Here is a 12,319-nt window from a genome sequence, read left to right as displayed (position 1 = left end):
GGACATAGTTGTCCATATCCGCCGCTGGACGTTTTCCAGATCGGTCTTCGTCCACGACAATATTCCGAATGCATAAACCAGTGAAAGGATAGCGAATATATTCAACGCGCTCATTTTCCCCGAGAGATGCGATTTCGCCACCAGCTTTACATATCGCAGAAATTCGGACAGCAGAGCATCTTTCAGATCACCAACTCGAGCATGAGTTCCTTGCAGAAATCCTAGGTACTTATAGAAGTCTGTATCGGTCATAGCTTCGATGTGGAGGTCACCGATGCTATGTCCAGCATGCGGCTGGTGATGACCTTTGTGGATGGCTTGGTTCGACACTTGTCTAATCCAAACTCCATCCGAATATCACGGCTGAACATGTCTATTATTCGCAACCGACTTCTAAGATGGTCGTCAGTCCCAGCATACAGCTTGATGTCATCTAAGTACATGAAGTGTGTCAGTTCGCACTTAGCACATAGGTCATATTATATTGCATAACCATGCCCTCTAGCATCATTCAGTAGCCATACATGCAGGGGGTTCAGTGCCATACAAAATCAAAGGGGACTCAACGAATCCGCCTGGAAGATGTCCCTCCGTATACGGATGGGCTCTGAGGTATTAGCACCCTCAGATGTACGCACTGATAAGGTGGTATGCCACCTTTCCATGACTGTCGCTAAAAACTTTATTAGTTTCGGATCAATGCGATACAGATGCGATACGATTAGCCAGATATGTGGAACGCTATCAAAAGCCTTGGCATAATCGATATAGGAACTAAAGAGGTTTCTTTGGCCTCTAGTTGCTTGTCCTACAACTACCGAGTCGATAATGAGTTGCTCTTTGCAACCCCTTGACCCAACTCGGCAGCCCTTCTGTAGAGGGTTGGTAAGCAAGTGATCGGTCTTGTGTCTGCGGGGTCCTGCACCGTGTCCTTCTTAGGGCTAAGGTAGGTAATCCCCGCAGTGAGGAAGAGTGGAAATTCCTCCGGCCGACACATGACCTCATTTATACTGCGTGCCAACAGACTATGTACACGGTAAATTTCTTATACCAGAAATTCTGCACCCGATCCAGACCTGGGCCCCTCCAGTTCTTCAAGCTGTTATTATTGTTATTATTTCATAAACATTTTTGCAGTATGTCGATCAAAAATGGAACCATTTTTTCTTTGATCGAAAGCCTCCCTGAGAAAATCCCAAACTTCATGGAATTGATGTTTAACCTGTCAAAAAGTGGACGCAATTTTGTTCAAGTTATTATTGTCCGAGAAATATAAATTCTTTTTTATAGCTCTGAATCGATTTCTATTCATTGTTTCCCTGACAAATTCTACGCCTTTATTTTTATTTTTAGACCAGTACATTTGTAGCCGGGGCAATTTATGGTAACCGGTAAGGAGAAGTACTCCGAAAAATCGTCTGATTTCGGAAGCTGACACGGGAAAAGTAGAGTCGTTCTTTTGAGCAGCATACCTCATTAATTCAGCAACTGTCATATTTATGATTTCATCGTCATAATTCAAGGAGAACAATTCGAACGGCGAAAAACCTGCACAGCTTTGAAGCATATTCTCAGATTCGATGTCAGTAATGCTTTCAAACACAACCATATTGTCTCGAACAGTATTTTTTTCCCAGGAAATATTTTCATATACTTTTTTTTGTGCTTTTGGTCTTGAAAGGGCAGCACCGGATTTTAGTTCGCTACGTTTTTACGGTTTTGTGTAAAACAAACCCCTATTAAAATCGGTTTACTGTCTGTCTGTCACGCGCATTTTTCTCCGAAACTGTAGCAGAGATTGACACCAAATTTGGTGGAAAGGTGGGAACTGCGAACGATCACGCATACAATGAATTACATCCTTTTATGTCGAATTTAAGGGGAGGTCCATGCAAAAGGAGGGTGTACATTTTTTTTCAACAAATATAGTGATGTGAGGTATCAAATGAAAGGTCTCGGTTAGTATTTTCGTACTTTCCGAAGCTGGTCTTAGCTTTGACATTTGTTTTAAGGGCGGGGAGTTCGGGGGTCGAACGTGATCATTTATTTAATGGGGCCATTCTCAGAAACTACCAAACCGAAAAATCTGAAAAAAATCAAGAGACTACCACTACATGTAGGGAATAACTGAAGTAAACAAACAGAAGAACGTGACTTCGACATGCTCAAGGTCGTGCAATGGATCTAAGCACTGAACTGTAATCGGGACGTCGGGTCGCCTACGGCCCCAGTATGAATTAATAATAATAATCTTTGGCGCAACAATCGATATCGGATCAGAGCACTTCATTCAAGGCCGTATCGGATTACAGTTCCCTGTAGGAGGCAATGTGGTCAGCATTGCGCTCGCCCGAGATTATTACCCTGATTTAACTCAGGCACTCATTCACAGCTGAGTAGACTAAGGTCCGACGTTCAATCACGATACAAATCCCACTGCCACCAGTGAGATTTGAATCGCGACCTTCCGTACGACAGCCTTGTGCTCTAACCACTCAGCTATCCGGACACATGAATTACTAAAGGTAAATACTACTCCGGTCTAGGCCTGCCTTAATAAGGAACTGCAGACATCCCGGTTTTGCGCCGAAGTCCACCAATTCGATATCTCTAAAAGCTGTCTGGCGTCCTGACCTATGCCATCGCTCCATCTTCGGCAGGGTCTCTCTCGTCTTCTTTTTCTACCATAGATATTGCCCTTATAGACTTTCCGGGCTGAATCATCCTCATCCATACAGATTAAGTGACCGGCCCACCGTAATCTATTGAGCCGGATTTTATCCACAACCGGACGGTCATGGTATTGCTCATAAATTTCGTCATGTAGGCTACGAAAACGTCCATCCTCATGTAGGGGGCCAAACATTCTGCGAAGGATTCTCCTCTTGAACGCCGCCAATAATGCGCAATTCTTCTTGCTAGGAACCCAAGTCTCCGAGGAATTCTGTTGGCTGACAACAACCGTGCACGCATTTCATCATCATAGCTGTTATCGGTTTGGATTTTCGACCCTAGATATGAGAAATTATCAACGGTCTCAAAGTTGTATTTTCCTATCTTTATTCTTCCTGTTTGACTAGTGCAGTTTGATGGTGTTGGTTGGTTGGTTGGTTGGTTTTCGGTGCTGACGTTGCCACCATATATTTTGTCTTGCTTTCATTGATGTGCAGCCCAAGATCTCGCGCCACCTGCTCGATCTGGATGAAGGCAGTTTGTACGTCTCGGGTCGTTCTTCCCATGCTGTCGATATCGTCAGCATAGGCCAGTAGTTGGGTGGACTTGAAGAGGATCGTACCTCTTGCATTTACCTCAGCATCACGGATCACTTTCTCGAGGGCCAGGTTAAAGAGGACGCATGATAGGGCGTGCCCTTCTCGTAGACCGTTGTTGATGTCGAAAGGTCTTGAGAGTGATCCTGCTGCTTTTATCTCGCCTCGCACATTGGTCAGAGTCAGCCTAGTCACTCTTATTAAGTTCGTCGCACCGAATTCTCTCATGGCCTTGTACAGTTTTACCCTGGCTATGCTATCATAGGCGGCTTTAAAGTCGATGAACAGATGGTGCAATGATGATGTTGAAATGAAGGTCCGTGAAAAGAAACGCCTCTACCACTAATTTCTCGACGATGAAACGTCTGCTAATTGACAAATTTATAAGAATGCCAACCGGGAAGCTAAGAAACCGGTCGCTGTCACCCGAGCGAACCATTTCAAAAATCTTTACGATAGACTGCACACTTGGGATGGCGGGAGAGATCTGTACCGACTTGCTAAAAGCCGTAGGAAGCGTACATAGGATATCGAACACTTCTGTTGTGTTTATGACAAGAACGGTACATGGCTACCACCCGTCGAGCCGCAACGGCTTCGAGCAGATTTCAACTGAAGAATTTGCTCATCCTCCACTTCCACAATCATTGCCGACATTTGGACCAGTTCCACCTGTGCTCAGAGGTGGCGCTGAGGAAGACAGGGCGGCAACCCTGTCGGCCAAACCAAAACCAAGTGGTCGAGGAGAACCTCCATAGTGGTGCCACCGGGAGACGCTGTACTCACTTTGGTTTCCCAGCCGTGATGCAGTAGGCAAATGCGCCAAAGGCCTAATTAGGGCGATCAGACCCGAGTCTGCATGGGGACTCATCTGAAGTGGCAAATTGGTCACGAAACCTCACCAGGGGTATACTGGTACCATGGGAACCGGGATAGCTTCTGGACTTTCATACCTCGGGTGAACCGCCGTTGTATGTGAGTACAGCTCGGTTGTTTAAGATTGGTCCCTTAGTGGGAGTTTTAAGGGGTTGTGGTTATGCTCAAGCGAGAAGAGACCTTCGGGCCTCGGCGTGGTGTTGCGTTTCAACACGAGTGCGGTACTCCTTAGCACGATAGAGATTTAGGTAGGTCTTGCAACCACCAGTATGAATGCTAAGCCATGCACTTAGTATAGACTGGTACCGTCGTAGCTTGTTGCGGCGGGGTTCTGATTGTGGTCACAAAATCAATCCGTGTCATAAGAAGACCCTGGGATTAAGTCTTCCAGGCGAATTCTCACGCAAAACCCTCAAGGACTTAACTTTCAGCGCAACTGAAATCGAGGAGGCAATAAAACGAATGAAGTCGGGGAAAGCCACAGAACCTGACGACATCACATCTGAGCTCTGGAAAGCGAACTGGCGCCATACACGCGGTTACTAATGGGGAAACACCGTGAGAAGCATCGCCCTCTTTACATTGTCTTTCTGGATCTAGAGAAAACTTTTGACCGTGTGCCACACAAACTCATCTGGTATGCTTTACGAATACACTTCATGCCAGAAGAACTCGTGCACTGGGTTCAATTGCTTTACTACCATCCGAAAAGTAAAGTCCGAAGTATGGCGGGTGTATCAAAACCGCTTCATGTCTCTGTTGGTGTTCATCAAGGAAGCGGCCTCTCACCACTCCTCTTTGTTCTTGTTATGGATTCCGTCACACGAGATATCCAACGTCCAGCGCCCGACGCACTGCTTTATGCAGATGATTGTTTCCTAGCATCTGATAGCAAAAATGATCTCGAGCAATTTGTTCAAAAATGGAATGATCGCCTCATGGAACACGGTCTTAGATTGAATCTAAACAAAACTGAATTTTTGACGACCGATCCCCATGAAACAGGCACAATCACTGTCAGCGGCAGTGTTCTGCCCAGAACTGAGCTATTTAAATATCTCGGGTCAACGCTATCAGCCAATGGATAATTGCGTTATGAAATTGCTTCACGCATTAACGCAACCTGGATGAAGTGGCCTTCCAGAACTGGTGTTCTTTGTGAGCGACGTATCAATCAACATCTTAAATCTAAAATTTACCGGAATGTTGTATGTCCTGTTGCGCTCTATGGCTCTGAGTGTTGGCCAACTATAAAAGACAATGAACGGCGTCTTGGAAACAGGGAAATAAAAGGTATAAATGTATAAGAAAAAATCAATATATATTTTTTTAATTATTGCAATCCCAAAATTGCGCTTATTTTCGTACTATTACTAACAAAGTTATAATAGATCAGATTAATCTTTTGTACAAATTCATTGCAATCCAAGACTTTCAACGTCAGTACCACACTCAAGTAAATAATCTAGTAAACTAAATGTGTATGCAAATATTCTTTTAGAAATAACACACAAAAGTTTTTATACTTGAAGTGTTCAGCTTCCGATTTCCTGACTTTAAAATATTTTCTGATATCAAGGTTTCATTACTTAATTGTGAATTGTGGGAATTCCAGCTTGATCGGCTTTTTCTGTTTGTAGTCTACTTGGCGTAGGACAACGTATATCCAAAAAGACCATTTGGTTTCTCTTATAAGAAAAAATTGCCTTTACCCCAAAATTACTTAGCTTCGTTGGAATAGACTAGTTATTCATCCACGTAATCGCCTTCTCTTCGGATCCATTCCATATTGGAACTTCAGGGCGATGAAAACGCGGCACGCGGGTTGATTCACACTGCCGACATTAAATCAGTCAAAAAGCGCATTAGTGGTATTAAGCGGGGAACACAATTACGATGCGTGCAGAATGCGGACGAGAGAAGCTGCGGATCGCACGCAATTTCAATGTACAATGAAGATGTCAGGGCAAGAAAGGTTGGCCCTACCTCAGCAAAGTTCGTTATGATGACATATTATGCCATTTGCAATTTGGCGCCGTTTTTCGTGTTCAGCTGTTACTTTTGAATGGAATTAATTTAAATGAATTCGTTTTGAGAACTACGGAAGACACTATTTGAGTTGCAAGTGGCAATTAGGAATGTCACTTGCATTAGTTTCGAAGCTTCCATTCATAAAAATTGAATTTAAGCCGGAAGTAAGTTCACTCTTCACAGCATTGTTATTTTAATAACATAAAGTATGCATGTAGGTCGATTGCCCATGCACAAAATCACGGCATTGCACGTAATCTTCAAGTTTATGCAATTAATGTATGTATTTTCCTATATTTTATGTTATGAAATTCATAGAATCAAATGCCACTAAGAGTACACACACGTTCAGTTCAAATTGAATTTTCATGAATGGAAGCTATTGGACTAATGCAAGTGATATTAATAGTTACCATATGCAACGCAAATAGTGCCTTCCGTACTTCTCAAAACGAGTTCATTCAAATTAATTACATTCAACAATAACTGTCGAAAAAGAAAAGCGCCGCCATTTTGCAAATGACGTGAAGTGTCAACAAACTATTATCTGTCAAGCGTCCCAAAAGTTCAATTTTGCGAACCTTTTTCCGTGCCGCGTTGCGCATCGGAGTTGTTATGTGTTGCTTCTTACAAGTCCGCATGCAAAAAACTTCATTTGACAGCTCTCTCATTCCACACGCACGCAGTCATTCCGCTGTTGTGTTTCGGCCTTTATCGTGAAATAAGCACATTTCCTTCATCACCATTCCCCTCCATTTATTTGCTCTCGTTAGCTTTAAAGCTCCACACTATGGTGCTGTATTGATGGCCTCCTCCAAAGACAGAAATTCAATTAAATCTACGGCTTTTCGATCTTAAAACGTAATCTTCATGATTCTTTAGATTTCTAGCAGGATGGGAGTTGGTGCCCCGACATTATGGTGATTGTCTTTTTGTTTCAATAATAATGAGGCACGCATCTCCAGCTACAAACGAGTTAACAAAATTCTTATTTTACAATTCCGATTTGCCCAAGGAACTCACAAGCGATAGCGGCTCGAATCGGTCTGGGTTGCGTTGTCAGTTGTTTGGACCCAACGTTCGGAATCCTAGCATTTTTGTAATTGCTTAGTATAAGAGAGACTTAGAATAAATTCACGATAACATATGAGCAAAGTTTTGGCCATCGAAAAAATTACACTAGATTTTTTACCTTTAGCAGAAGAAGCCTGATAATGCACGAGCCGCATTTGGCGAGATTTCTTGCCAGCATACATATTTCACATCAAGCAGAGTATATACAGCAGGAGGAACTTAGGCGGCGAAGGGACACGGAATCTCATTGTGTACCTTTCGGGGTAGGGACGAGGTAGGTAAATTGTATAGGCGTGTTGATGTATTGATGTCATCTGGATGATTTTCTTGTGAGTCTTTCTTCATCTTATCCCAACAGGAAACGTATGGATCCGGAAGATTGATTTTAATGTATCTAGTTATTTCTTCCTCACTTTCTAGGGGAGCAAACATGAATCTTCAAAAAAGTGACTGATAGTTTCGTCCAGGGAAGAGGGAACTCATCAGATGCGGCCTAATCTCTGTCCGAGTTCTGACACTAAAAAGATCCCGTCTATGCTTCATTTTGCAAGAGAACAACCAGTACTTCTACTTTCTAGATATTTCTGTTATGGAACTCTTAAACTTCAGGCAAATTTGAAAAAGAAAATTGTTGTTTGGAACATATCAAGCAACGATGTTTTAAGCAGAGAACGCAACTGCAATGATATTTAGGACTATATTTTCAGCCATTCAATATCTAAAAAATTCTTATATTCTTTCAAACGATGATTTCCGTGATTTTTTAATGATGGTTATATATTAGATAGGGGCAAATATGAAGATACCCTATGTGATAGAACCCAAACTGGATTAAGGGTTACTAGTGCCTGGTGCAGGAAGGTGGGACTGCGGATCAACCCAGCCAACTATAGACAACTATATCAGAACTAACGTTCTAAAGCGTAATCCCTTACATCACTGTCAACACGCTTACCGGGCAGGAAGGTCAACTGAAACTGCTCTGTATCAGCTGACAGAGGTACTACGGGACGCCATTGAAACAAAAGAAATTGCACTGTGCGCGTTTTTGGATATCGAAGGAGCATTCGACAACACATCGCACACAGAGATACAGGATGCCCTGAGCCGCAAAGGAGTGGGAAACACCCTGGCACTCTGGATGGGCAAAATGCTAGAAAGCAGACAAATAGAGGTACAAACAGGTACAAATTCTATTATCATGAACACCACTCAAGGCTGTCCACAGGGCGGAGTACTATCGCCGCTGATGTGGAGTATGGTAGTGGATGAACTCCTGGACGTGTTAACTAATACTGGAATACAAGTCCAGGGCTACGCGGACGACATTGTTCTAATCTGTAGGGGCAAATATGAAGATACCCTATGTGATAGAATCCAAACTGGATTAAGGGTTACTAGTGCCTGGTGCAGGAAGGTGAGACTGCGGATCAACCCAACCAAAACCACCATAGTACCATTCACTAGGAGGCGTAAGCTGGATCACCTGAAAGCCATAACATTACATGATATGGAGGTGAAACGAGAAACAGAGGTCAAATACTTGGGAATCACGCTAGACCAAAAATTACTCTGGAAGACACATGTCGGAAAGCCACGAGGGCTCTGATGACTTGCAGATCCATAGCAGGAAAAAGATGGGGTTGTAGCCCGAAGATACTACTTTGGATATATACTGCAATAGTAAGACCAATGATTACCTATGGAGCGGTAATCTGGGCAGAAAGAACCGAACTCAGCATACAAGCCACGAAATTACGTAAGGTTCAAAGACTGGCTTCCGTGTGTATCAGTGGGGCAATGAGGACATGTCGAACGGCATCCCTGGAGGTCCTGCTGGGATTAACCCCTCTCCATCTGCACATACAGATGCAGGCAAGGAGATCAATATTCAGGATGGCCGGTAGTATGAGTGAGGCGGGGAGCTGCCTAGATCGAAGGAAGATTGATATCCTTTCTAGGCGGTATCCCGAATTACTGATACCGAGGGACAACATGACAACGAGGTTTCACTTCGATAAGAAGTTTGAAACACGCCGGAGTAACAAGGCAAACTGGGAGAGCGTGACTGCGACATACTGCTTAAACCAGCAACTGATTACTTTGTACAGTGACGGATCCCTCACAGCAGAGGGAGCGGGTGCCGGTGTCATTGGTCCAAGGAAAATGTACTTTGAGCCAATGGGCAGGTACACTAGCATATTCCAGGCGGAAATTTACGCCATAGACAAATGTGCCTCCTTTAATCTGCAAAGGAACTACAGGGAGCAGAACATAGCTATTCTCACCGATAGCCAAGCAGCGATCAAGGCACTTAGGTCCAACCAGGTGAACTCTAAACTGGTATGGGAATGCCTTGAGAGACTGAATACACTCGGCTCGTCCAACAAGGTCTGGATACTTTGGGTTCCAGGCCATGCTGGGCTGGAAGGCAATGAGGCAGGGGATGAACTAGCCAAGAAGGGAGCAGGGATGCCTTTACATGGGCCAGAACCCTTCTGTGGAATCGGAAACGGTTTCATGGCTATGAATCTAAGAAACGAAGAGAAACAGTTGAGAGAACTATATTGGGCGGGCCTACCAGGAATGGAGCAGTCCAGGGTGCTTAATGGGGGATACGAACCCATGCGTACAAAGGATTGCTTAAACCTCACCAAAAAGAACCTCCGAATCATAGTGGGAATTCTCACTGGTCATTGTCGGCTGAACTATCACCTAGGGAAGCTAGGGATATCTACGGACACTGCCTGCAGGTTCTGTGAGGAGGAGGACGAAACCTCTATGCACGTCCTGGGACAGTGTCCGGCACTTGTGCAAAGTAGGTCGATACATCTGGGAGAACACTTAATACCAAATGCAAAGCTGAAACTTCTGGAAGTGGGGAACATACTAAAGTTCCTAACGGTTACAGGCCTGCTTGAGATACTATGATCAACAGGTACACTATAACCAGTGAAGTTCTTCAAGGACGCGGTGCGACTTACCCTTAACAGAATAATAATATATATTAGATTGATTCCCAGAAATTTTCTCGCACCACTAGTCTAATTATCTCAATTTCCTTTCTAATCATTATCAGAATGAATCACAACAAAACAATTTCACTAAAAGCTATTACTTCCTATTAAACAATACAATCAATAAAACTTCTCGAACATTTAACAATACACGTATATAAGTATGTATATAATATCCGAATCAAAAGCAATTTAATTAACAGATAAGATAAAAATTGTTAACAACCATTTTTTTTATAAATTTGTTGCTGCTTTTCTTTTTATCTTATCATAATCATGATGCGTGCAAAATACGGCATCAACATATGGGTGGATATGACTTTTCCCCGGAAACTGAGAGAATATGAAGGGTAATAACTAAGGTTTTGCGTACGACGAAATATTTCCGAAATTAAAACATTCTTTGCTTTTATGGCACAATTTATTATGGAATAGATGGTCAAACAATAATTTCGAAACCTATGGAAAGATTAAAAGCTGCTTTTATTACAGAACATGCGTGATATCATCATTGGCAATCAAAATTAAATATAATGCGACAATCCGTGCGAAATAATACATAGGTCAACTGGGAAAAAGTAGTGGTTAGTGATGAACAATACGATCAACGACGTCTTAAAATTGTAGATCTCATCAAGTTCGGAGTTAGGAAAATAGTAGGCGAGAGACTACCTCAATTGGGCCATACTGCTTGCTTTCGCCAGATCACTTTTTTACCATGATGCGACATAGGGACAATCAGTATTTTTCAGTACACGAAGCTCTAACTAACAAATTTACAAACTAAAATATCGGGAACACGTGAATTCTCAATCATTCACTGGAAGTTTTTTTTTTTTTTTTATTTTTAGAAACATTTTACAACAAGAATTAGACCTTTTGGTCTCTAGCCTGTAGTGTGGCGAATCTTAATACTAAAATAGAATATTCTCACTCTATCAAGCCAGTGTTTGAAAAGAGTTATTTTGTTCAAATCTTATTATAAATTTATAGCTAAGCGCTTATAACTAATACAATTAATCTTTTTAATAACTAATATAATTAGCCTTTTTATTCTAATCTCAGATTTAGATTTGGAACCAATTCGTAGGGAATTTCTTAAGGTTGGAGGGTTCAGGAAAGGATTGCTATGTAGTTTATGTCTATAGTCAGACTTTTTCGGTGTATCTTTTTTTTGATGCTGCGTCTGTAGTCCTTATACAGTTGGTACGCAAAGGAGCACCCTACTGTTGCTTTGATGAGAATAGTTTCAATTCTTTCTGATTGTACGTCAACCGTGTCTACTATGATTGTGTTCGTCACCTCCCCGGTATTATCAACGTGCTTATCTTGAGTATTTCCCATATTACTGGTTTGGTTAAACGGAAAAGAGTACTATAAGAAAATTGATGAGTGTGGCGGATTTTTATTTGCAATTTGTAGTGGATTTGTTATTATTGCAAGTTGGCTAGTTGCAGTGGGTCAGTTCTTTTTAGTCTTGCGTAGTTGTTGGAAAGAAGAATGTCTTTAGCTATAGTGTTTGGATGGTTGGCTAATCTTTTGATATATTTTTTGCTATACTTTTTCGCTTCTTTTGCAACCTTTAAAGTATTGGTGTCGCGAAGAATTATTTCGTTCTTAACGTACCTGGGTGCACCTAAAATTGACCTGATAATTTTTGTTTGTACGCGCTCGATTATGTTGATGTTCGACTTTTTGGCTGTGCCCCAAAGTTGCAAGCCATAGGTCCAGATTGGTTTTAATATAGATTTATACACCATTATTTTTGTTAAAGTGTTGAGTTTGGATTTATTGTGCATTAGCCAATATAGCTTGCGGAATTGAATTTTGATTTGGTTGCGTTTATGTTCAATGTGAGATTTCCAGGTGAGCCGTCTGTCTAAGTACAGCCCAAGATATTTAACTACGTTAGAAAGATTGACTTTATTTCCGTTTATGGTGACAGGTCTGCATGTTCTTTTTCTCAGCGTGAAGGTTATCTGCTGTGTTTTGTTAACATTTACACTGATTTTCCAGGTTTTGGCCCAGTTCATTATCGTGTTGATGTGTCCT

The 12,319-nt window shown here is 42.2% G+C and overlaps 1 protein-coding gene and 1 non-coding gene across 9 annotated transcripts in view; both read right to left on the bottom strand.

Annotated features, from left to right (window-relative positions):
- Positions 1-12,319, bottom strand: part of LOC119660816 (glutamine--fructose-6-phosphate aminotransferase [isomerizing] 2) — a 78,920-nt gene that overhangs the window by 38,383 nt on the left and 28,218 nt on the right. The window lies entirely within an intron of this gene.
- Positions 3,873-3,979, bottom strand: LOC119661057. The gene has a single exon (XR_005250513.1). It is a non-coding gene; the product is annotated as a small nucleolar RNA SNORA5 (small nucleolar RNA).

This window comes from Hermetia illucens, chromosome 7, assembly GCF_905115235.1.
Source record: "Hermetia illucens chromosome 7, iHerIll2.2.curated.20191125, whole genome shotgun sequence".
NCBI classification, from domain to species: Eukaryota; Metazoa; Arthropoda; class Insecta; order Diptera; family Stratiomyidae; genus Hermetia; species Hermetia illucens.
This window is presented reverse-complemented; position numbering and strand designations above follow the sequence as displayed.